Source organism: Camelus ferus, chromosome 27 (assembly GCF_009834535.1).
Source record: "Camelus ferus isolate YT-003-E chromosome 27, BCGSAC_Cfer_1.0, whole genome shotgun sequence".
Classification (NCBI taxonomy): Eukaryota; Metazoa; Chordata; class Mammalia; order Artiodactyla; family Camelidae; genus Camelus; species Camelus ferus.
Window position 1 is genome coordinate 12,132,674 of NC_045722.1, and position 27,405 is coordinate 12,160,078.

Genomic DNA, 27,405 nt, shown 5'->3' on the forward strand with positions numbered 1-27,405 from the left:
TCACCCTTGGCTCCTCAGTGGTACTAGACATTGCTTTTAATGTAACCTAAGGATTGAGTTGGCTTTTTGGAAGGCTCCCTCACACACTAGTAGTTCATTTCGAGGCTATAGTAAAAAACAAACAAACAAAAAACAAAACCTCTAAAACTTCTAAGTCCATAAGGTATTTTTTTTTTCTTTTTTGGGTGTGGTGGGATAGGTGGAGTGAGGGAGGAGGTTTACATTTATCCTTGTTAAACAGGATGCTGTTGATGTTAGCCCATTTTTTTTTTTTTTAACTTTGGTTTTCAAACTCTAGTGTGCATCAGAGCCACCTGGAGGGCTTATTAAAACAGAGATATCTGGACCCCATTCCCAGAGTTGGTTGATTCAGTAAATCTGGAGTCCGGACCAAGAATTTGGATTTCTAACAAGTTCCCAGGTGTTGCTGATGGTGCTCGTCTGATCTAGCTAGCCTGTCCTTTTGAATCATGATGTCATTCTCCAGACATTAACTGTCCCTCCCAGCCTGTCTTCAGTCTCTTCATCTAAGTCATTGATAAAAGGTTGAACTGGAAGAGACTGAGGACCCAGCTTTGCAGCAAGAAGCTTCAGGCTAACATGGATCCACTCATCAGCCCTTGTAGGATATGATGGATTTCTGTCAGTGAGAAAGCCAGGAGCCAGGCTCCTCAGCCTGTTCCTAGAAACAGCACAGAGAATGTTGTGAAAACCTTGCTGAAATCTAGGCAGGCACAGTGTTCATTCTTGTTCACCCTTTTGAGGGTTGTTGTCATGCCCTAATTCAAGGTTGTAGGATCTTAGGCAACTGCCTTGTCTTCCTCCTCCATCTCTCTTGGGTGTGGCAGGGAAAGCTCAGGTGCACACATTTGAGTTAGTCGTTCTCCGTGTCATCCTTGGTCCATTAAAGATCCCTCTCCAAACCAATGGTCCCAAACAGACCCCTTGTTTTAATTGATTATTCCCTGTGCTAATCAGAATAGGCCAGGATTGTGCTGCAGCCTCCAAATCCCAGAAGCTTAAAACAACAAAAATTTATTTCTCATTAAAACTAACTGTCCAATGCAGGTTGGCAGGGTGGGGAAAGGGGGGGGGGTCATATCCTTGTCTTCACTCAGAGGTCCAGGCTGATAGATGTTTCTTCTCAAATTGTGCTTTTACAAGCATTTACATGTAGGGAAATAGAACATTGGGTGATCTCCCACTGGAAATTAAATGCACTGGTCTACTCACGGACATAGAAAATAAACTATGCTTACCAAAGGGGAAAGGGTGGGGGAGGGATAAACTAGGAGTTTGGGATTGACAGATACACAGTACTGTATAGAAAATAGATAAACAACAAGGACCTACTGTATAGCACAGGGAAATATATTCAATTTCTTGTAATAACATAATGGAAAAAATCTGAAAAAAATATGTATATATATGTATAACTGAATCACTTTGCTGTACACTTGAAACTAACATTGTAAATCAACTACACTTCAATAAAAAACAAAATTAAAAAAAAACCAAATGAAAAAATGCTCTGGTCTTGAACTGGCACACATGACTTCCATTCACGGCCCCTCAGACAGAACTAATCCCACAGCCCAGCCCAGCTACGGGTGAAGGTGGGCAGAGGGGTGGAATTCTCCCATGTGTTTGAGAGGAAAGGAGGTAGCCTATGGGTGAGGCCTAGAGGACTCTATGACATTTGCTTTTATCTCCCTAATGAGGCCTTCTCATGTGTTTGATGTGTTTCCTTTTATTTGCATGTGCTCTCACAGAATGTGTAGTGTTGTTTTATGGGCATCTGCTCTTAATTTACATAGATGCTATTGTGCTGTAGGCCTTATTCTATCTTTTTTTTCCTCGAACATTCTGTTTTTAATATCCATCCAGTTCGCTAAATATGCATCTAATCCATTACTTCTGATGGACACATATACCACATTTTATTTCTTTACTCCCCCAGTGGTGGGCACTCAGATTGCCTCTAACTCTTTGCTATTACAGTGCTATCATGAACATCCTTATATATATACTACATGAAATTATAAAAGAATTTCTTTGGGAAATTTACCTAAGGGCAGAATTGCTGGTTACTAAGTGTGTGTATTACTCAGCTAAGTAGTACCAGATTGTCCCTCCTGGACACCTACCAGCAGTGAATCAGGGTTCTTCTGCCTCCAAATCTCTGCCAACCTTAGACGTGGTCCAGCTTTCTAATTTTAGCCCTTCTGATGGGGATGCAATGGTGAATATTATTGTTTTAATTTTGTATATCTTCAATTACTACTACATGTGGTTGGAGTGTGGCAGAGGAGAAGCATCTTCTTTTTCTTTTCTTAAAATTCAATTTATTTAAACAAACATACACACAAAAACAAACAAACAAAACCCAACAACAATCAAAAGTTCAACCATTTCTCCTACCCTCCAATAATAATTATTGGTCAGAGAATGTAATCTGTGTAATGATGATGCTTTGGTATTTATTAAAGCCTCCTTTGCAGCCAAATACACAGGAAATGCTTTATAAATATCCTGTATGTGCTGGAACAGAGCATGCGCTCTCTGATTTGGGTTGTAGAGTTCCATGTAATCTCATAGCTCAAGCTTGCCAATGTTATGTTTTGGGTCTTCTAGAATTCTGCCTTGTTATTGTTGTGGGTCAGAAATTTAGGTGTGGCTTGATTGCATAGTTCTGGCTCATAATCTCTCATGAAGTTGCAGTCAAGATGTTAACCAGGGCTGCAGTTATCTGAAGGCTCAACTGGGGCAGAAGGGTCTGTTTCCAAGATTACTCAGTCACGTGGTTGTTGGCAGGTGGCCTCAGTTCCTCACCACGCGGGCCTCACCAAAGGGCTCCTTGAGTGCTCTCATGAGATGGTAGCTGGCTTTCCCCAAACAAATGATCCAAAAGAGTAAGAGCAAGGAAGAAACTACAATGCTTTTAATGGCCTAATCCAGGAAGTCACACACTGTCACTGCCATCATAGTCTGTTTATTAGAAGTGAGTTGCTGAGTTCAATCTACACTCAAGGAGGGGGGACTCAGTCACTCCTTCAGGGAGGATTATCAAAGAATTTATGTGTATATTTTAAAACCATCCTATTTACTAATATTCTCTCTTAACAGTTTGAAGATTCTTATTTTAAATTCATTTTAATTTTGCTTCATGTGATATATTTTGTTCCATTTTCTGTGTGTGTGTTGTCTTTTTGATGGAATATGTGCCTGTCGGGTATCTGGTATTTTGGCCTTTAAGTCCAGTGTTTCCATGACAGTATTTAACACTCTGTCTTTTGGGGATACTTGTGCTTTAATCTTTGCCCCGTGATGTTTAAGGAGAGTGGCTTGGATGAAGCCAGGCAGGGAGCCCCAGGCATGAGCAACTGCTGCAGATCCCCATCCTTCCTCTTTATTTGTTGCAGGGCCACCAAGCAAAGCCCCTGCTCAGGGATTCGCTTTTGAACTTTTGGAAAGAGGCAGTGCTGTGAGGAGGAAGCTTCCCCGAGGGACACTGCCAGCCCTGATGATGGGACAGAGAAGGAGGGAGAAAGGAATGTCTGAGGGAAGCTGGTCAGCCACACCTGTGGTCACCAGCTTCTCACCCCAGCAGAACTACTGGGGTGTCTTGATGGCACCCCACCCACACCTGAAACCTGAGCTATTGCTCTGGCTTTGGTCACACAGAGGCCATGAAGCAGCAATGACTGTCCCAATCAATGTGGGGAAGAAGCAAGAAAAAGTCTTTTTTTTTTTTTTTTAATTAAAAAAATTTGGGGAGAGAGGGGGAGGTAATTAGGTTTTTCTTTTTTAAAATATTTTTAATGGAAGTGCTGGGGATTAAACCCAGGACCTTGTGCACACTAAGCACACGCTCTACCACTGAGCTATACCTGTCCCCTGAGAAAGTCTTAAAAGATCTTCTCCAACCCAGCCTCCCACTGATGTATGGGGCAGCTCTACCCCCAGGTTGATGCCTCGCCCCCAACCCTCCAAATTCCCACCACACACACACTAGTTTACCACAACCTTTGGTCTTGCTGGGAGCTCTCATGATTTTTAGGTTTGTTTCTCAGATCCAAGCCTCTCTCTGCTTCTGCAGTTTACTTTAGAGTTGACTTTGTGGCCCGCAGAGAATCAGGTGTACTTCCACCCCCAACCCATTTCCTCAGAGTCTGTACAAAATAATGGGGTAGATGGGCCACACACACCAATGCCTGCTGGAGTAGACAGATCACATGAATGGATGAAACTGTCTGCGGGTGAGGCAATAGGGAACGATGGAGCCTGCGGTGAAATGGAGTCTGCATGTACATGCTTTACCTCTTGGGCAGTGATACCCAGGCAGGAATGTAGGCCAGTATCCTCACGAAGCTACAAAGGCAGATTTGACGGAGAATTCATTTATTTAAAGTGTCTGAGGGTTGAATTCAGCTGGGAGTCACTAGTTTGGCACCCTTCGCTTTTTTAATCCCTAAAGATTCTTTTCGGATTTAACAAGCCAGAAGTCTTGGAGTCTAGAGTGTTTTCCCCCAAGTAACCTCTCAGGGGAGAACTCTCTCAAAAATGGAAACACGTCCTGTCTGGCATACCCTAGTCTTCTCCAGCCCACACTGGAGCCTTGTCCCAGTTCACCAGCCCACAGTTCTTAGTATCTGCTGGTTCCTCTTTTGGAAAATAACAACATTTGCCTATTTCTAGTCAGGTGGAGCCTCGCCCATTCTTAAAAATTTCTCAAAGATTACAAACATTGGTGGGGCCTTGGAACGCAACCAAAGCAGCCCTTGTTGACCTTGGAGGATTTAAAAAATGTTCTTTTTTAAAAATAAACCTCACCTCACTCTGTGCTTTATTTTCCCCATCATCCTCTCCTTCTGATATTCTATCATCACTTTAAAAGTATTTGTCTTGACTCTAAACTTCAGATCAGGTTTTGACTTCTTTCTCACACACCCCCCTTCCCCAGCCTACATCAAATCAATATAAGATCCCACCACAGTTGTGTGATCTTAGGCAAATCGCCTAAACTCTCTGCACCTCAGTATGCCCTGTTATAAAGTGGGGAAGTTGAACTGGCTGGTCACCAAAGTTCCTTCTGGAGCTAAGTTTCAGGGTTAGGGAACTCTGACAATTGGTTAAAAAACCTCGGACCCTTATCCCAGAAAAACAATCACATGGCCCATACTGGCTTCCCTTGTTTTGTCTGCCAAGACCACCATTCCCCCTTCTTTCAGGGGACACTTCTCCCTGACTCCAACTATTTGTCTCTAAATGGGCTACCAGTAAAAGTACTCTGCCCAGACGAGTGAGGTGTCAAATCCTTTTCTTTCTTTCTTTTTTTTTTTTTTTTTTGGTTTTCCCCTTTCGAATGGTACTAGAAGGGAAAATTTCTTTTCCCCTTTGGCAGAGAGCCAAAGATATCAGTCCAGATCTGCCTGGAGCCATTTTCCTGCCTTGCAGAGAAAGCCCCTTCCATGTAGGCCACCGGGAAAGAAAAGATTGGAGATTGGTCGGGGGTAGGGGGAGGGTGGGAGAGATTCCTCCAGGCCTTTCAGTCCTGGATCCAGCTGTCCCTGAAGCTAGCCCATTCTGACCCTTTCTATCTATTGGTTCAGTGAAACAATACATTTTTTTATTTGTTTTGGTTTGTGTGAGTTTGCATAACTGGCATTTACAGCAGAACACATCCTGGTCAGTATAGACAAGACCTTGCCCTGATTTTTACCATGAACCTTTACATGTTAATACTGTCCTGTCCCTTGTCCTTATTGTCCTCACAAGATTCTAGCTCAGCTCTTTCAAGGCACCTTTAAAATGTCTTCTACGACTCCTTACACAAGTATTCAACTGTTTTGATGTGAATTAAATAGAATTTTAGTTATTTTCTCACATACACTCAAATTATCATCCCCTCCCTCCCCCAAATCTGTATGATTTTGGAGGACAAGGACACTATTTTCTACTTTTTAAAAGCTCCTGAAAAGTGCTCTGCACCCGGTCGGAACTCGCAAAATACTGGGGATTGTGGTGACAGTAATGACCATGTCATCAGAGGAACCCACTAACTTCGTGTACTGTAACATTCTTAAACCCTGCGAGTCACACGGATGACAAGGTCACGTGGAAACAGAGACCCTTCAGCCTGGAGTCCAGCCTGGAAGTTAAGGTTGCTCATGACTCCCCACAACACCTCCTCCTCCCTGGGGAATTTCAATCAGCCCTGGCTAAAGAGGAGAGCTGCTTCTGGAACTTACCCCACGAACTGAGCCCTGGACAGTAAGACCCTAAATACGGACAGCAGTGGCTACAGTCTGTTTTTATCACAAGTGCCAGAGGGGCCTGTGGCTAGTAACTTCTGGTCCTAAGGCCCTGGGAAGCTCCAGAAATTAAAGCGAGGGAGCTGGGTGCACACATGTACACACACCAAGGACGTTGTCAGCAGACAAATAACATGCTTTATCTACTTATGTAATTGCAACTTTTCAAAAACATTTTCTCAAGTACATTTACTGTCATTAATTTGTGGGGAGATGGGGTGGATATGTGAGGGTGTGATACCGTGAATAAAGTGTTCTGACTTGCAAGAGTCCCTCCTATCTTGAGAACCTCAGCTCGGGTGGTTGAAGGGGAGGTGAGAAAGCAGTGGGCCATTTGAGCCACTAGAGGGCGCCAGGGAGCAGGACATCTCAAATTTGGGTGCGTGACACAGTCCTCAAGACATCTCAAAGGCCAGAAGTGGGGCCTCTTTTGCAGATAGAGATCGAAGCTCGTGGCCACCAGCCACCGGTGATTGAGTGGAAACAGAACTGCACCACCCAGTCTGTGCTTTGGGCATTCCGAGGCTTCTGCTACCAGGAAAGGCCCGGAAGTTCCGCCTCTGTGGTTAAGCTTTAGTGATGTCTCTTAGCTTCATTACAATTCTCTTTGTCCTAGCCAGTTCTCCAGACCTAAGCCAAATCTGCGTTCTTTCCGTCTCACTCAGGCCCTGGGGGCAGGTCCCCCAGGCAGTGAGGGGATTAGGTAAGTGTGAGGAAGGAGAGAGAAGGCAGCCATTTCTACCTACAATGACCTCATTGTCTTCCTTGAAGGCAGCAGCAGGAAACCTGCTTCAGGACAAGAGCAACTTCAGTTTTTCCAGGTGAGTGGGTGTCCAGGAAGTGCCCATGGAGCTGCCTCCAGGAGAATGAGTCATTTATTGGGAAAATGGTAAAAGGACTTAATTACCAAGACTATGGAGACATTATACCCAAGAACTGGAAGTATGTCTTTTTCCGATGCTGCTCTAATGTTGTCACTGGCAGGGTGATCCACTGCAGAAGCCAACCAAAGGATTCCTGACCCTAAAAAAGCCTTTTGGGCAACAGACTATGGCCTGGAATAGTCAACAGACAGACCACAGCCCGGGATAATTAACACACCAAAGGTGCTCCCCTGTGCTTTGAAAGGTCAAAGGAAACTTTCTCCCTTTTAAAATTCTCAACCCCAAACCCCTTCTTAATCTGCAAATAATAAATGCTGGAGAGGGTGTAGAGATAAGGGAACTCTCCTACACTGTTACTGGGAATGTAAATTGGTGCAGCCACTATGGAGAACAGTTCCTTAAAAAGCTAAAAATAGAGTTACCGTATGATCCAGCAATCCCAGTCCTGGGCTTATATCCAGAAAAGATGAAAACTCTAATTTGAAAAGATACATGCACCCCAGTGTTCATAGCAGCACTATATACAATAGTCAAGACATAGAAGCAGTCTAAGTGTCCATCAACAGATGAATGGATAAAGAAGATATGAGATATATATATATATACACACACATACATATATATAGTGGAATATTATTCAGCCATAAAAAAGAATGAAATGTTGCCATTTGCAGCATCATGGATGGACCTAAAGGTTATCATACTGAGTGAAGTCAGACAGAGAAATACAAATATCATATGATATCACTTATATGTGAAATCTTAAAAATGATACAAATGAACTTACTACAAAACAGAAACAGACTCAGACATAGAAAACAAACTTATGTTACCAAAGGGGAGAGATAAATTGGGAGTTTGGGGTTAACAGATACACACTACTATATATAAAATAGATAAACAACAAGTACTTACTGTATAGTATAGGGAACTATATTTGATATCTTATAATAAACTATAATGGAAAAGCATCTGAAAAAGAATATCTATATCTATATATATCTGAATCATTTTGCTGTACACCTGAAACTAACACAACATTGTAAACCAACTATACTTCAACAAAAAAATAGATAAGGTCTGTGGAATGAATGACTGTTTCACTGAGAAAACACAGGACCTAGTTAAATCCTGAACTTCCTTCTCTTCTCCTTCAAAGTTTTATGTTTTCTTCCCTCCATCCTTCCTCTCTCCCTCCCTCCCTTCCCTTCTTCCCAGCTTGCTTCCTTCCTTTCTCTCTCTTCTTCTTTTTTTCCCTACATACCATAAATGTCACATTTTTAGAGTGTACAATTCAGTAGCTTTTAATATACTCATGGAATTGTGCAACAATCACCCCTATCTAATTCCAGAGCATTTTAATCACCCCCCAGAAGAAACCCTGTCCCCATCAGCAGTCACTCTAGCTCCTCTCTGCACTCAGCTCCTGAAAAATGCTGATTTCCTTTCTATCTTTATGGATTTCTTATACTGGACATTTCATATAAATGGAATCATACCATATATGGCCTTATGTGGCTGACTTCTTTCATTTAATATAATGTTTTCAAGGATCATCCATTTGTAGCTTGTTATTACTTTATTCCCTTTTTATTGCTGAATAGTATTCCATTGTGTAGATATACCACTTTGTTCGCCCATTCATCAGTTGATGGACATTTGAGTTATTTCCACTTTTTGGCTATTATAAATAATGTTATAAACATTCATGTGCAGGTTTTTGTGTGAATATATGTTTTCATTTCTCTTGAGTAAATGTGTAGGAGTAGATTTGCTGGATCATCTGGCACCTCTGCTTGATCTTCTGAGGAACTTCCAGACTGTTTTCCAAAGTAGCTGCACCATTTTATATTCCCACTAGCAATGTATGAAAGTTCCAGTTCATCCACATCCTTACTAATACTTTTTATTGTCTGTCCTTTTGGTTACAGCCATCCTAGTTGGGGTGAAGTAGTATCACATAGTGATTTTGATTTGCATTTGTCCAAGTGGCTGATGATATTGAACATCTTTCATGTGCTATTGGTCATTTGTATATCTTCTGTGAAGAAATATCTGTTCAAATCCTTTGCCCATTTTTAAAATTGGGTTGTCTTTCTGTTGTTGAGTTATAAGAGTTCTTTATATTCTGAATATTAGACTCTTACCAGACAGATGCTTTGCAAGTATTTTCTCCCATTCTGAGGATTGTCTTACTTACTTTTTTGATAGTGTCTTTTGAGGTATGAAAGGTTTTAGTATGATAAAGTCCAGTTTGTCTTTTGTTGCTTGTGCTTTAAATATCGTATATAAAAAACCATTGCTTAACCCAAGTTCACAAAGATTTACCACCATGTTTTCTTCTAAGAGTTTTCTAATTTTAGCTCTTCCATTTAGACTTTGGTCCATTTTGAGTTAATTTTTGAACATGGTATGAAGTAGGGGTCCAACTTGATTGTTTTCGTTTGGATGGCAACCTGTCCTAGCACCATTTGCTGAAAAGACTTTTCTTTCCTCAATTGAATGGTCTTGGCACTCTTGTCAAAAATCAATTGCCCATAAATATGTGGAGTTACTTCTAGACTCTCAGTTCTATTCCCTTGATTTATGTCTATCCTTATTCCAGTACCACATAGCCTTAATTAATGTAGCTTTGTAGTAAGTTTTGAAATTGTGAAGTGTGAGTCCTCCAACTCTGTTCTTTTTTGAGATTGCTTTAGCTGTTTTGGACCCCTTCCTTGCATTTCCTTATGAATTTTAGGATCAGCTTGTCAATTTCTGCAAAAAAGGCAGCTGGAATTTTGATAGGGATTGAGCTGAACCTGCACATTCATCTAGGGAGTATTGGCATCTTAACAACACAAGTCTTACAGTCCCGGAATATGGATGTCTTTCCACCTATTTAAATCTTCTTTCATTTCTTTCAATGATGTTTCATAGTGTTTAATATAGAAATTTTATGCTTTTTAAAAAATTTGTTCCCAAGGATTTTATTCTTTTTGGTGCTCTCATAAATGGAATTATTTTCTTAATTTTATTTTTTGGTTGCTTATTTCTGTTGTATAAAAATGCAGTTGGTTTTTGTATATTGATCTTGTATCCTACAACCTTGATGAGTTCATTAGTTTTCATAGTTTGTGTGTGTGTGGGTGGGGTTTCTTAGGATTTTCTGTGAATAGAGATAGTCATCTCTGGATATCTGTCAATATAGTTTTACTTCTTCCTCTTCAATATGGAGGTATTCTATTTATTTTTCTTGCCAGGTTGCCCCGGCTGGCACCTCCATCACAATGCTGAATAGAAGTGATGAGAGCAAACATCCTTGTCTTCTTCCTGATTTTAGTAGGTAAGCATTCATTCTTTCACCATTACGTGTGATGTTATCTGTGGGTTATTTGTAGGTGCCCTTTATCAGGTTGAGAAAGTGAAAGAGTAGGAAACTAACTAACAAAATGGTTTCCCTGATGCTAAAGATGTTTACTGATTGATTCTGACTTAACATTTTTGCAACTTGTTTTCCTATTTTCTCTGACAAACTCCCATCTTTGCTTCACTTGCTCAACTGCTTTTGTGCTTAATAGCCCCCAGCCTTTCTGAGACAGGAGGGAAGGGGCCATTAAAAGAATGACACAGAAGTTAGCAGCAAGATTGTGCAAGATTCAACTCCCAGTAGACCTTGAGCTTTATTATACACTCATTGTAATATATTAGCATGCTAAATGGCACTCTCACAGGTGCCATGACAGTTTCAAGGCTGACCATAAAAGCTCAAAAAGTGGGTGATGGCCAGTTTCCTGGGACTCCCAGCCTCTTCACCAAAGTAGTTGGACTAATCCTCCCACCTGTTAGCATGTGAAATGACTGAGCCCATAAAAAACCAACAACCCCCATGCCTTGGGCTGATCTCATTTTTCCTAGCCAACCCCACGACCTGAGATCTTGCTCTCCCTTCTGAGTAAGATGGCCCGCATTCTGCTGTGGAATGTGTATCCCCTAGGCCTTGCCTCTTGCCTTTTGAGATGATCTGCATTCTGTCTATGGAATGTGTACCTACTTTTACTTTGAACTGAACACCCACCCCCATGCCTCGTGCCCTCTCTGGCCTTCTGAGATGGACTGCGCTCTGTCTATGGAGCATGTATCTCCCTGAATAAATCTACCTTCACTCTACTATGGCTTGCTCTTGAATTCTTTCCTTCTCAAAGCCAAGGACACTTACTTGGTGAGCGTGTCCCAAGGACTTGACTGAAACCTGGGATACAGCCATCCTCTCATGCCCCATTTTTTCCTGGATCATTTCCATTACACTCTCCATTCCCTATACATTCTTTACCCAGTATACCTTATCCTTTAACCTAGACGTTGTGTTCCAGAAAGGTGGTCATGGGCTGATAGTCTCAGGAGAATGAACAGACCCTCCGGAGTTTCTCCATGATGCCAGGATGGATTCATCAAGATTAAGAAGAATACAGCACCCTGGAAAATGCCCTGATTGTTGTCACCTTTCTGTTCCATCCAATTTGTCTAAAAACCTCAGGACACCGACCCCAAGATGGATTCACAGTCTCTAAGGCATTAGCTTCTGTGACTCCCCTTTGCCTGGCAAAGCAATAAAGCTGTTCTTTTCTAATTTTCACAAAACTCTTCCTCCAAGTCTCAATTCAGCTATCAGGGTACAGAGGCTGGTTTTTTAGCAAAAAAGTTCTTTTCTATTCCTACTTTGTTGAGCATTTTTATCATGAGAGGGTGTCAGATTTTTGTCAAATGCTTTTCCTGCATTGGTTGAAATCACTGTGTGGCTTTTGTCCTTTATTCTATTAAAATGGTGTATTACACTGATCAATTTTTAATGTTAAACCAACTTTGCATTCCTGGGATAAATCCTACTTGGTCATGTTGTATAATCCTTTTTAAAGGCTGCTAGATTTTACGCATTCTTTCTATCTTATGTCATATGTCTCCTTTTTCCATCCATTAGTTTTTACCCATGTGAATGAAAAATACTGCCTACCATCAAGCCATCACATTGAAGCTGCCCCTGACTGTGAGCCCTGAGGGAACTCAGGATGGAGACAGGATGCCCATCATCAGCCACTGCAGCCATCCCCCAACAGTGCACCCTTAGGAGATTCTGGATGGGAAAGCACAGGGTACTGGCCCTAGAGAGTGGAGGTGCATATCAAAGGAATGATTTCAATAAGCCCAGATTCTTGCATCTTCCCATACATAGAAAAGTGCTAAAGTCCTTAACTCGAGATGTCTGATTTTATTTAATTAACAGTAACCTTTTGATGTTCTGACTACCTGGTCTTTCTTGCAAAAACTCCTATATATCTTGGCTCCTCCCTTACCTCTTCAGAACAGTCCTTTAGAGTGATCTGAGAGGCTGTCTCCTGGGCTTGAAGTCCTCAGTATGTCCACTGAATAAAACATAATTCTCAGCTTTTAGGTTGTGCATTTTTTAGTTGACACCCAGCTTCTTAAAATATATTTGCATTTAAAAAATCATCCATGTACACCATAGAGAAATAGTAGTGCCTTCAGTAAACCAATTATAACATGAAATATCAAAGTCTTCTGCATCATAGACCCCAGTCCACAACCCAGAGGTAATCATTTTGGCATCTCTGTTTTGTGACTCTGTTTAGGGGCCTTTGTTTTTCAGAGCAATTCTGAGTTCACAGCAATACTGAGCAGAAGGTACAGAGATGTCCCATATACCCTGGCCCCCTACACGTGCATAGCCTCCATTATCAACACCCCCCACCAGAGTGGTATGTTTGAAGGAGAATTAATAAAATGGCCGCACTTAGGCTAACAGATTGCTTATTCTTATGCTTGCCCTTAGAATGATCAGCAAGCCTGACTGACCCGTTACTACTCACAGCTCCAAGCCCATTGTTAAAACTAAAGCTATTGATTTTACTATTTCTGCTCTATCCCAGTAATTAAAAGTAACAATCATGCTTGGTTTCTGAGTCCTTCTCCAGGGAGAAGGTCACAGGACTGTAACCTCATAAAATAGCCTGAATTACCAAGAAGACCAGGCCTTGGGTGCTTATAAGATAAAGAGATGGAAAGAGCGACAACCACTAGCCTCTATAGAATTGGTCACCTGGAGACACCATGATGCCACTCTGTCTTATGAGAAGAAAATAATTCTGTTGATTGTTATCGATGCTTTATTGTCTGAGCTATGGCTATGTAATCATTCTGCCCCATCCTCAAGATGGGTTCACAGTTTTGAAGGCACTAGCCTGCTGTGAGTCACCTTTGCCTGGCAAAACAATAAAGCTGTCTCTTTTCTTCTAAGTTCCAAAACCCTGTCTCTGAGTTATTTGGCTCCTCAGGGATGGGGGCCCATCTTTCAGCAACACATTTGTTAATACTAATGAACCTATGTTCACACATAGTAATCACCCAAAGTCCATAGTTTACATTAGGGTTTACGCATGGCATTGGCCATTCTATGGGTTTGGACGTACTCGTAATGACATGTATTAGCCATTTCATATTTCTTGATTTATCAACATTTGATTGTATCTAGAAGAAGTAATTTTCAAGCTCACACTCTTGGCTCCCTTCCCACCTTTCTTCTCCCCTAATGTCAATTATCTGTTTGTTTCCTCCTAGTGGTATGATAGATTGTGTTTTCAAAGTTGACTGCAACAATGTCTCCCATCCCACATTCTCCCTTGCAATATTAATTTACCTTTCTTCCATCAAGAGGTGGAGTCTGTTTCCCCTTCCTCTGAATTTTGGCTGCCCCTGGACCCATTTTGATCAATGAAATGCAAGAAAAGTGACAATGTGTACCTTCCAAGGCTGGACCTTAAGAGATCTGCAACATCTGTCTTCACCTTGAAATGTTTCTTCTTGGAAACTTGTCATCATCCTGTGAGGAAGCCAAAGCAGACAGTAGACAGGCTGACATCCAGCAGAACACAGCTCGACGTGTAACATTGTGGCCAGGGCTCCCCACTGAGCTTTAAGCTGGCAATGAACATCCCCTGCTAGTCATATGAGGAAGGCTATCTTGGAGCATCCAGCTATTCCAGCTTCTCAGCCAACGCTGCGGGAAGCAGAGCCACCCAACTGAACATTGCTTGAATTTGTGACCCATAGAATTATAAACAAATAAAATGATTGCTGTTTTAAGCCACTAAATGTTGGAGCAGTTTGTTACACAGCAATAGGTAGCTGAAACACATGGCTAATTTATAATTTTAAATTGTACCCCTTAAACTTCTATTTATTGATTCCACTATGTATAATAAAAATTTGTTTATCCTGTTGTGGACAAAGAATGTGGCCTGCCATTTCTGCCATTTCAGTACAAAGAATGTTGTGGCTATCAAGCCTGCAGCCACTGGAGCTGCCCTTCAGGTCACACCTGTGGGATGTACAAAATTGGATACTGGCCCTAGACAGTTAAGATGCATATTGAATATTTCAGTAAACCCAGACTCTTGCCTCTTCCCATATGTAGAAATGCACCATAATCATCAACTTGAGATGTCTGTTTTTGTGATTAGCAGTAATCTTTTGATGTTCAACTACATTTTTTTTTTTCCCAGTAAAAACTCCCTTACATCTTTGGAACAGACCCTCAGAGCTATCAGAGAGGCTATATTCTGGGCTTAAGTCCTCAGTAAATCTGCTGAATAAAACATAATTCTCAGCCTTTAGACTGTGCTTTTTCCCCCCTAGTTATCTCCCCACATTTCCCAACCTCTGTGGCTATATCATTACTTCTACTTTGTCAATGTTTTAAATATGTATATTCTATCTTATACTTAAGATAAACTATTCTGTGCATATAAACTCTGTGCAATGAACTATTCTCTGCATTATTTAGCTTTGCTCTTTCAAATATGGTAGCTACTAGCCTCATGTGGCTATTGAGCACTTGAAATGTGTCCAGCCAATTGATATGTGCTATATATGTAAAATACACACCAGATTTCCAAGACTTAGTGCTAAAAAAAAGGTAAAGTATCTCATTAATATTTTTTGTTGATTAAATGTTTAAGTGGTTTTTTGAGTATGTTTGTGTAAATGAAATATATTATTAAAATTAACTTTACCTGTATAAGTGGTTTGGGTTGCTGTAACAAAATACCACAGACTGGATGAATGGTTTAAACAACAGAAACTTATTTTCTCACACTTCTGGAGGCTGGGAAGTACAAGATCGAAGGGACCAGCAAGTTTCATTCTGAGGTCTCTTCTCTTGGCTTGTGGGTCAGTGCCACCTCTCTGTGTGCTCCCAGGACCCCTTCTTTGTGTGAGTAAAGAGAGAGCGAGAAACCTGTTGTCTCCTTTTTCTCCCATCTCCCAGCTCTGTTGAGATCAACATGTAACGTGTAAGTTTAAGGTGCGATATCACCTTATCATCATCACCTAATCAATGTGATGACCTAGTACACAAGTACCTTGTGAAATGATTATCATAAAAGGTTAGTTAACAGTTCTATCACCTCACATAATTACCGTGTGTGTGGTGAGAACACTTAGGATTTACTCTTTCAGCAAAGTTCATGTATAGGATACAGTAGCTCCTATAGTCATCATGCTGTACATTATCCCCAGAACTTACCCAACTTACGCGTGGAAGTTTGTACCCTTTGACCACCCATTCATTTCTCCCACCCCAACCCCTGGCAACAACCATTTTACTACCCGTTTCTACGAGTTCAGCTTTTTTAAGAGTCCACACACAAGTGAGAGCATACAGAATTTGTCTTTCTCTGTCTGACTTACTTCACTCAGCATCATGCCCTCAAGGTTCATCCATATTGTTGCAAATGGCAGGGTTTCCTTCTCTTTTAATGGTCTGATAATTTCCCCTTGTGTATATAAACCCCATTTTTCTTTATCCATTCATCTGTTGATGATACTTGGGTTGTTTCCATGTCTTGACTACTGTGAATAATGCTGCAATGAACATGCAAGTGCAGATATCTCTTTGAGATAGTGATTTCATTTCCTTTTGATAAATACTTAGAAGTGGGATTGATGGATTATATGGTAGTTCTACTTTAAATTTTTGAGGAACCTCCATACTATTTTCGGTAGTGGCTGTATCAATTTATGTCCCCACCAACAGTGCCCTGGTGTCTCATCCTCTTATAAGGACACCAATGCTATCAAATTAAGGCCCCACCCTTATGACTTCATTTAACTTAACTTACTCCCTTAGAGGCCCCATCTCTAAATACAGCCACACTGAGGGTTAGGTCTTTAACATATGAGTTTGAGGGACACAAACATGCAGCCCATAATATCACCCATATCTTTCTACGTTTGTAATGTGGCTACTAGAACATTTAAATTACATATGTTGTGCACATTATATTTCGATTGGCAGCACCAGTCTAGATGTTGGCTTTAAAAATTGAAAACCAACTGTAGTGGGCTGAATGGTAACCCCCCTGCCCCAACACCAAATATGTCCATGTCCCAAACCTGTGATTGTGACTTTATTTAGAAAAAAAGGCTTCACAGATGTAATTAAGTTAAGGATCTTGAGGGGAGGAGATCATCCTGGATTATCTGGATGAGCCCTATTTGCAATGACAGGTGTCCATATAAGTGACCCACAGAGGAGAAGACACAGAAGAGAGTAGGAGGCAATGTGACCACGGAGGCAGAGGTTGGAGTGATGCAGTCACAAGCCAAGGGCTACTTGGAGCCACCAGAAACTGAAAGATACAAGGAAAGATTCTCCTTTAGAGCCTTTGGAGAGAGCTGTCTTGCTGACACCTTAATTTCAGACTTCTGGCCTCCAGAACTGTCAGAGAACAAATTTCTGTTGTTTTTAAGCCACCAAATTTGTGGTCATTTGTTACAGTTCTAGGAAACTAATACATAAATATATTATCATTTATAGTATTAGGACAAAAAATTGTGATTGGATCCACAAAGAAGTAAGTGTAATTCTTTGCACTACAATTATGCTTCTTGAAGGAGAGGTTCTTAGCATCAAGGTCAAATGGACTCTTGTTTATTACACTCCCTCTATTTCTTGAAATGAGCTCGTTTCAGATCAGTGATTGCTTTGGAGCAGAGAGGACTGACTGGGAAGGGACATGAGAGAATTTTCTGGAGTGATGGACATGTTCTTCATCTTGATAGTGGTGTAAGTAAGGGGTAATGGAAGTACACATTTGTCGAAGCTGATTGAGTGGTATTGTTAAGATCTGAGTACTTTTCCACATGTATGTTATAGCTCAATTTTAAATAAATAAACTGCTTGATTCTGATAGGGTTTAGGGCAGGTTGCCTCCAAATATCCACTTTGGCATATTGACTATTTTGAATTAAAGTTACTGGAGAAAGAGCCAGTGCAAAAAAGGACACTCTGACCCTCTCTTTGTTCCCCTGAAAACAGGAAATAAATCTCCCACATGAAAGGTACCCTCCCTGCACCAGGAGGTTAAGAGACATTCTTATCGCCTGTGATAGGGAATTCAGGGCTGAGAAGGCCAAGTAAACAAACTCTGCTTTGTTTCTTCACTAATTAGTACCCAAGCCTAAATTTGTCTTGTCAGTTTCTCACAGTTTTTTGTTTTTGTTTTTGTTTTTTTTTTTCAGTTCATCACAAATGTATTGTTTCTTTGTCTAAAAGATATAAAATCTAACCTGCTTTGGTCATTTCTTTGCGTCTCATATTTCTGGGAACTCCCATACATACAAAATTAAAGTTTGATTTTCTCCTGTTAATGTGTCTCATGTCAATTTAATTATTAGACCAGTCAGAAGAACCTAGAAAGGTAGATGGAAAGTTTTTCCTCCCTGACACTTTATATATAGGTGGTGACTTCCTCTTATCACTTTTTGTTTTCCCTAGAGTTTTAAAATTGCTTCTCCCCCTGCTACCTTTTTTTTTTTTTTTTTTTTGGCGGAGCAATACTCATCCTCTTTCATAAATATTATCTGTTGGTTGAAACCCACTTTCTCATTGAAAGCACTCTTCATGTAACTCCTTGACTTCTTACTGTAACTGAGCTACTCATCTATAGGTCTGTGGACAACTGTCATTCTAGGATTTCTTTTCCTTAATTCCTTTTTCATTTTGCTGGAGTTTGTCCTTGAATTTTTTTTTTCCAGAAAAGGCACATGGGAAGTCAATGTTCTGAGTGTTTACATTTCTGAAAAAATTTTTTGTTTGCTCTTTTGGCTGAGCATACAGCTACAGAATCAAAACAACATCTCCTGAGGACTAGGAAGGCATTGTCTCTACACCTTCTAGAATCCACTACTGCCGCTAAGGCTATTTATTCTTTTGCAGGTGACCTGCTTTTCCCTCCCCAGAAACTTGGGATTTTTTCCATTATCCTTAGAATGTTGTAATATCATGGAGGCTGTGTCTAGGCATTTTGTTTGGGTTTTGTTTTGTTGCTTTGTTTATCTTACTTGAGACATGAGCCTTTTCAATCTGAAGATTTTGTGACTTTCTTCAGTTTATGGATATTTTCTTCTATTATTTTCATCCTCACTATTTCCTTCCTCTCTTCCTCCTCTTTCTCTGGAACTTTCAGATGGACTGCCCTCCTGTTCCTTATTCCCCCCCCCCCCCCTTTTTGGAACTTCCCTATCTGCCAGTCCTTGAAGTGCTGGAATTTCCCCAGAGACCAGCCAGAACATGTCTTATCATGCCCCACATCCTCTCGAGATGATCACATCTATTCTACAGCTTTACTTCTCTCCTGTTTTGAGGCCTGTGCCTTTCTCCACAAGTCTCATGATCTCAGACCCAAATCCCTTCTACCTGCTCAGTCCACACAGTACTTCACAGATAACTTAAAATCTTAGGCAAAATCACTTTCTTCTCACTTGTAAAAAATCAAACACACTTATGTGTCTCCACGCCTCTCAGTACTCTACTAGGATGCTTCTGACAGTTCTGGTCACCATATGTGTGTGTATATGGGGGGTTGTTCCCCATACTAACCAATGCTGTGACACCAGCCAGATGTCCTATAATTAACTCAATTCTGACACCATCTACCTGGAGATAAGCATCAGAGCCACAGGTTAAGCCCCTCCCACCGCCAGACACCCACTGCCAATTGCAAGTCCAGGTTGTTACCTGTGCTTCTGACCCACTGGCTATAAATTGGAGGTTCTCACCATTCCTTCCTTGAGTTCAGTTAATTTGCTACAGCAGCTCATAGAACTCAGGAAAACAGTTTACTTACTAGTTCTTGGTTTATTACAAAGGAAGAAGAAACAGCTAGATGAAGAGATACACAGGGCAAGCTGCAAAAGGGTCCTGAGCCCAGGAGTTTCTGACCTTATGCAGTCTGGAGTGTGCCAGCCGTATTGGCACATGGATGTGCTCTTGTTCACCAACCCATCCTTTTGGGTTTTATGGAGGTTTTGTTACACAGGCACAGTTGATTAAGTCACTGGCCATTGGCAACTGAACACACTCAGCAGCCCCCTCTCAAGCTCCACCCAGGTTGGGGCTGAGGCTGAAATTTCCAACCCACTGATCACCAGTTTGGTTCCCCTGCCAACCAGCCCATACTAGGGCTTCCCAAAAGCCTCCTCATAGTATAAACTCTTGTGTGATTGAAAGGGGCTTGTTATGAATAACAAAAGGATCTTTATGGCTCTCTTCACTTAGGAAATTCCAGGACTTTTGGGAGCTCTGCACCAGAAAGCCAGGGAGGAGAGACCAAATATATATTCTTATTATAAATCACAATATCACACCACTCCTTCGCCAACTGTCCACATCCTTTGCTCCCTGTGTCACTTAATGGCATCACCACCCAGGCAGCTTCTGCAACACTGTGAGACGCTGGGTTCTGTCCCCTGGGTCTCTGGAGAGTCTCCTACACCTGTGCCAGTCCCCACCTTTCCGTGCTGCAGGGTATGGCTTGGTTCCTGCCCTAGTTCTTTAAAATCACCTCCTATGGGGCTCCCTCTCTCTGTCCCACTGCTTCCGTTGTCCTCACTTTTGTGGAAATGAGAGAAGAGATAGATAGGAGGAAATGAGGAGGAGAAGGGAGTAGGAAGGAAAGGAGGAAGGAAGGGAAGATTAGAGACTGGAGGGATGGGCCATTCCTGAAGGAGGAAGGCTGCCAATGCATTTTTAAACTTTAATTTAATTAATTTATGTATTTTTAAAAATTTAAGTACAGTCAGTTACAATGTGTCAATTTCTGGCGTACAGCACAATGTCCCAGTCATGCATATACATACATATATTCGTTTTCATATTTTTTTCATTAAAGGTTATTATAAGATATGGAACACAGTTCCCTGTGCTATACAGAAGAAACTTTTTTAAAATCTGTTTTTATATATAGCAGCTAACATTTGTAAATCTCAAACTCCTTTTGATCCATAGACTTGTTTTCATGCTGCTGCAATTCAGATAAAATCACACTCACGGACAGCCTTAAAGGGGAAAAGAAGTCAGCAAAGGGTGACCAGCTTGCTGAGGAGTGAATGTAGACGGGTCAGGGAAGGAGAGGAGGACCCGGAAGAGGGGAGAGAGTTCCCCAGCTCACTCCATGCAGGGCCTTTCAGAACAATCTGGGGGAGCCCCTCCTTCTCAAAGCCCCCCTCACATCCCTATGTGAGCAGAACTTGCTGGGACCAGGAGCCTCAGTCCCAGAAGCCACACAGATAGTGAGGACAGTTCAGATCTGGGAATACAGTAAAACCCGAATTGGTTCTAGTTGGAGAGGACTGGGGTGGGAGGAAGAGAGAGAGATTTATTTTAAGAGATGGGCTGATAGGTCTGCAATTTCTAGGGCAGGCTGGCAGGCGGGAAACTCAGGCAGGAATTGGTGCTGCAGTTTCTTTTCTTACCCAGGAAACCTCAGGTTTGGCTCTTACGGCGTTAGATTGATGGGATGAGGCTGACGCACATTATGGAAGATCATCGCCTTTACTAAATGTCAACTGATTGTCACTGTTAATCATATCTATAAGATAGCTTTACAGAGGCTCCTAGATTCATATTTGATTAAATACTGGTTACTATATGCTAGCCAAGTGGATGCATAAAATTAACCATCGTAGTAGGTAAGGTGGGGAACAGAGCAACCAGATTTTGTGTTTCTACTTCAAGGCATCAGAGAATCACAGGGAATGGAAAATGGCGGTGTCTTCACATGACTCACCATTTTGAATGAAAGTCAAGAAGTTTCCTAAGGTTTAGCTCCTGTTGATTTGAACTCTGGTTAGAGTTGGTTTCCCAGAAGTCCAGGTGCTTTCCCAGGACCAGTGCTTTTCAGCTGGGTGTTGGATAATTATGGAATGGAGACAGATTATTTTCAGTGTTTGAATTTTAAGAGGAATAGGCAGGACAGGCCAATAGGCAAGTCATGACACCATGTTGGGGTTAACAGTGCTGGGTTTGCTGGCGTCCACTAGGTTATGACGCAGTAACAGTTCACTCCCATCTCAGTGGCTTACCACAATTGTGGCTTGTTTCCCACTCACATTGTATGTCAGTGGCTACAGCTCTGTTCATGTGACTTCTCATCCAGTACCCATGCTGAAGGAGGATCTCCTGTTTGAACCTGGTATTCCCACGGCAAAAAGGAAGACCAAGAATGTTGGAAGAGTCACGCGATGCCTCTTCACGTTTCTGTTGGAGCTGGCATAGGTCACTTGTACTCCCATCTCACTCACAGCGCCAGGTCTGACAATGGGGTGGGGAAGGTATCCTCTTCCCTTAGGGGGGCCCCACAAATCTCATGGTGGGGCTAAACAATCCCTTTACAGGAAGCGGGGCAGTGGATAATGGGAACTGTAACACAGTATCCCATGCCGGGCTGGCTTGCTTTAACAGCGTAATTTATCGAATGCAGTTGACAAGTGAAGAAAGTCATTTTATACCAAGGAGTCCCTGGGAGCACAATAATAAAACCTGGTGGTACTGACCTGGGTTCTTGGCCTCTTTAATCAATGGAAATTGATAAGAGACCAGATGAGAAACTCAGGCAAGGCTTTACTGGGATTCATGTTGCAGCATGAGGGAATGACAACAAGTAATAGGGCCCTTGCTCACTCCTGGAGGGTGGGGCCTAAGCTGGTTCCTTAAATGGGAGTGAGGGTAGGGGTGGTGCTGTGTGCAGGGAACATGCGGAGTCCCCTGCTTTTGCTCCCGTACCTGAGAAATGGCCGTTGGGTTTTGGCCTTTTTGTACTTTGTTATTCATAATTTGCCCCAACTGTGCATGAATGCAGTTATTTTAGTCCCTTATAGTTTCTTTGTATTCTATTGCTTGAGGAGACATTCGTCCAGGTGCAAGCATTACACTAAACATCCCAGGTCCCAGCTTATCCCACAGGCACTGGGTAACAAGATCCAAACTTGAGCAGAGGGCTATCTTTCCAATATCATCAGTTCATGATATTCTAGCCATCATGTCAGAAGGAGGCTGCTGGGATTTCCCGCTGGCCCAGGCTCAGGGCACTGCCCTCCCCGGGGTTATGGGTTCAGCCTGTCTGGGATCTTGGTGGTAGGGTTTTTTTTTTTGGTGTTTTTCTTTCCTAATAAACAAAGCGAGGGGTCAGATGGGATGAGCTGGCCACACTGTCTGAAACCTCCAGAAGTGCTGTGGTTTCGACTGCTGTAAACATCTGGATGCAAGAGGCCGTGTGGGCAGATGCAGACTAAGAGGAGACCCACACTCTCCAGAAGCCACAGGCCCTGACTTCCCTGCCTCCCTGCAACCTTGTTTTGGCAAAAGAATCAGATTTTTAGAATAGTAGACTTTCAGATCAAAAATAGAATTATATAATCATAAAAGACAAGATTAGAAAGGACACTGGATATCATCTGGGTGTAGCCTCTTGAAAAAAGAAAGCCCAGATATGGTAAGTGGCCAGCCTGAGGTCCCCCAGGGAAAACTGGGCATGCTGCATCCCATCACCCCAGCACCTAGCGCCCAGCAGGTACTGGGTCTGTGTGTGCTCAATGAGGGAAGAATAACAGAGTAAATTCATCCATGGATCCCACTCCAGAATTTCCAGGCGACAAGGCTCCCAGTGAAGGGTCAGGCAGCAGGGTAAAGGTCTTCAAGATCTGAGATTCCATTTGTATATCGAGTGATGTGTGATGCTTCTCCTGATTTGTGACTCCAGCTTTTCCAGATTGTGTCAACTCAATGGAAAAGCATTTTGGATGTCCCATAAATAATCTTGATCCCCACACCCAGCAAGCAAATCAACACATAAAACTCTGGAGCCTGCGGGTCTGGCATTTCTGCTGGGAAATGGTGAAGCATCAGTGGAGCGGTCTGGGGGAAGTGAGCCTCCGAGACTTGACTTCTGTTTCCTTCATCCAGACTTTCCCAAAGCTGGTGCTCTGAGATTCCTCTTCAGAAGGCAAATGCTTACAGGTGTGAATGGAATGTACGAAATGCCAAATTAAATAAAATTCAACAGGTTGTGTTAATACTAACAAAGCCTACCTTTATTGAGTCCTTACTACCGGCCAAGCACTGTTCCCAATGCTCTAACTGTACTTACCTAACAAAGCACCCGAAAGGTAGATACTGCTATGAAAACACTGGGGCACAGAGAGGATTAGGAACTTGTCCAAGGTCACACAGCGAGAAGAGAGTAAGAGCTGGGATTTGAACCCTGACAGTCGGGCTCCAGAACCCACACTCAGCCTACACCCCATTCCTTCCTGCAATGATTATCACTACTGATTGAGTGCTTACCTTGAGGGGAGATGGGGGGAGCATTCAGCTAGTGCCTTAGAGCTATCTTATTTCATTTAGTCTAGAACAATCCCTTCAGGTATACGGTTACATTCCCACTTAATGCATAAAGAAACAGAGTTGGAGAGACTGAAGGACTTGCCCAGGGTCCCAGCACTAGTTGGTGGTGGCACTGGAATTCCAACATGGGTTTGATTCCCAAATCCCTCCTCTCCCAGGTTCTTAAATGTTGACAATTGTTGAAAGTGGATGGTACAGCCAAAGGGTTTAATTGTACTATTCACCTTAGTTGTGTGTATTTGAAAACTGCCTTAGGAGAAAACAAACAACAGCAACAACGAAACAAACCAGCTATGCCCTTAGCCACCATGTTGTCCCCGTTTCACAGGTTACTGTGTGTTTCCTTGATGCGCAGGAAGGAAAGGTGGGGAAGGTTAGACCTGGGTCAGTAGATTTTCTGTTTCAAACATAGAGCCTCTTTTGTTTTCTTTGAGCATTTTATGAGACAGGGATTCTGAGACCTCTCTTTGGGAAGCTGATCTCACTCTGTGAGGACACGGACACTGCTGGAGTCTGTACCATCAGAGAGCTGCCTTCCAGTGGCTCTGGTCCTGGGGCTGGGTATCAGCAGGAAATCAGGAGAAGGCGGGGAGCCAGGTCCCATGGAGAAGGCTGTCAGAGGACGTGCTCCAGACACTATCCAACCAGGCATTGAGGAAGCCTCGCTGAGCAGTGGCCAAGGATACACAGACACACCCTGGGGTACGGGAGAGGGTCCGCGAGCATTTCCAGGTCACTGCGGAAGGCAGATGTGCCCAGCCAGACTGGGACTTGAAATTCCCCGAATTTATTACCACAATTTATCTTCATTATATATCTTTCCATTTGCAAGACACTGTCCCACACAGCAACCCATATCATCTTCACAGCACTCAGGTAAGGGGGGCCATGTGAGTATCACTTCCCCCACTTTACGGCCGAGAGAAGGATTTACATGAATCATCAAGAACACACCTTCAAGGCCTCACAAGGGAGAGCGGGATGCATGCCCAAGGCATCAGGGCCTTTGCCGTTCTGTTACCCAGCGCCACTGGGGGTTGGAATCTTCTATTTTGGGGGATCTGTTTGGTCTAGAAAATGTGAGTACTGCCCGAGGTCACATGGGTATGTTTGGAGGGGGCCGCATAAACAGGAGGGGTGGACAGAGCTGGTATGAAATGCCTGCTATCGGGAGAGACAGGTTCTTCACGCAGGCTCTGGCTTTGGATGGTAAGAGGCTGGATTCTTGAGCCTGTGAGGCTGAAAGTGGAGGGGGGGGGCCATAATCAGGGAGGGAGGGAACAGGTCCAGGAAGGGGTTCAGGGGACCCTGGGCTCCTGACTGGGTTTATCAGGCGTGTCCCTCAGTGAGCCCTGCCTCCACTAGGGGCCGCTGAGTGGAGGGACCGCCTGAGCCTCCAGGCTGACTCACTGCTGGGCCCCCCCTCTCCGGGGTCCTCCCCTCCCACATTCCATCGGCCACTGTTCCTTTTACTGTTGTTTACTTCTGCTCTCAAACCTCCTCATTATTGTCTTGTGTTATCACCAGGGGTTTTACTGTGAGTGACACCTACCTTCTTTGGCTCTTTGTTCCGTGACTTTCTTAAAAAAGAAAAAAAAAAAAGATAAAAGAAAAGGAAAGGAAAGAAAAGGGAAAAATAAGTCATCTGGATATTTACAAAAAACAAAAACAAAGTAGGGTCCTGTCACCTAGGCTTGGAAAGGTGTGCGTGGCCACCAATTACACTTCTGAATAGAAGGAGCAGAACTGTGATTCTGGCCTGATATTTTTTGTTTGTTTGTTTGTTTTGGTAAAATACGCATAATATGAAATTCACTATTTTAACCATTTTAAGGTGTACAGCTCAGTGACAGTACATTCACCGTGTTGTGCAACCAGCATTGCTATCTAGTTCCAGAACATTTTGTCACTCTGAATGGAAACCCTCTTATCTATTAAGTGGTCACTCCTGGCTCCCCTGTCCCCCATCCCCTGACAACCACCAATCTGCTTTTTTTCTCTATGGACTTGCCTGTTCTGAACACTTCACATACACGGACTCACATAGTGTGTGGCCCTTTGTGTCTGTCTTCTTTCATTTAGCAGAGTGCGTCTAAGGGTCATCCATGTTTCAGTGCACATCAGACTTCATTCATTTTTATCCCTGAATAATATTCCTTTGTATGAATAGATCACATTTTGTTTATCCACTTCTTGGAGATAAACATTTGGGTTGTTTCCATCTCTGAACTATTGCGAATAGTGCTGCTATGAACATCTGTGTGCGTGTCTTTGTTTGAACACCTGGTTTTGATTCGTTTGGGAATATACCTAGGAGTGGGACGGCTGGCTCATATGATCAGTCTATGCTTAACTTACTGAGGAACCCTGTTTTGATTTTTGACATGTAATTTGAATCTTAATTTTAATGTCATCCCCTCATAGAAAACATGTAGAGAGATACCAAGCCATGTTTCAGGAGGGCAGGGGTGCCAGATCATAGTGGTACCGGAGTCGCCTGCCAGGCCAGAGCCACCTGCAGGGGCAGAGAGCCTATCTCCCCCGTGGGGCTGCCTGCACCCCCTTCCCGCCTCGGTGCCAGGGGGTGTGGACAACAGTGATGGTAACGGTCAGCATGTATTCAGCGTTTATTCTGTTCCAGGCACTGTTTCGGATAAGAAATGTGAACAAAAGGGCACTTGTCCTTTTATCTGAACCCCTGCCCATGGCTACCCTCACTGTCCATTTTTAGTATCATTTCAATTGTCTAATAAAAATGTCCAGGTGTGTATGGGGTTGTGATGTTATTTCATAAGCTTTGGCTTACTACGTCTCTCCCCGCCACCCCAAGTCACTGTGGGAGGACTCATGTGTCTGGGGCCCTGAGACATGCAGGAGACACAACATAGTATAGTGATTGCTGACATCTGGGCTCACATGTGGCCTGCACCACCTTCTAGCTGTGTCACCTGGGTCACCGTCCTTAAACCATGCCTGAGTTATCCATCTAGAAAAATGAGCACATCTTCATAGGGCTGTTGTGAGGTTCATAAGCCTTAATACATGTAACATGTATGTGCACGTCTGGATACCCAGAACCTGTGAATGTGACCTGATTTGGAAAAAGGATCTTTGCAGATGTATTTAAGGTAAGGATCTTAAGATGAGATCATCCCAGATTACCCACACAGGCCCTAAACCCAGTAAGTGTCTTTACAAGAGACAGAAGAGGAGGAGACACACAAGGAGAAGGAGGAGAAGGCCATGTGGAGATGGAGGCAGAGCTTGGAGTGATGCAGCCACAAGCCAAGGATCGCCTGGAGCCACCGGAAGCCGAAAGAGGCAAGGAAGCATTCTCTCCTTGAGCTTTTGGAAGGATTGTGGCCCAAGTGACCCCTTGACTTTGGATTCTGGCTTCCAGAACTGTGAGAGAATAAACTGCTGTTGTTTTAAGCCACTGAGTTTGTGGCCTGTTATTCATTACGGCAGC

The 27,405-nt window shown here is 42.7% G+C and overlaps 1 long non-coding RNA gene across 3 annotated transcripts in view; it reads left to right on the plus strand.

The window, feature by feature from the left end:
- LOC106730676 overlaps window positions 1-14,339 on the plus strand; it is a 37,978-nt gene extending 23,639 nt beyond the window's left edge. The window contains exons 3-6 of one of the 3 annotated variants that reach the window (XR_004315539.1): window positions 7,086-7,135; window positions 10,441-10,523; window positions 12,156-12,349; window positions 13,811-14,339. This is a non-coding gene — a long non-coding RNA (uncharacterized LOC106730676). The remainder of the gene's footprint in view (window positions 1-7,085; window positions 7,136-10,440; window positions 10,524-12,155; window positions 12,350-13,810) is intronic. The other 2 variants (XR_001367127.2, XR_004315538.1) reach the window with 2 other exon arrangements.
- Window positions 14,340-27,405: the final 13,066 nt, after the last annotated feature.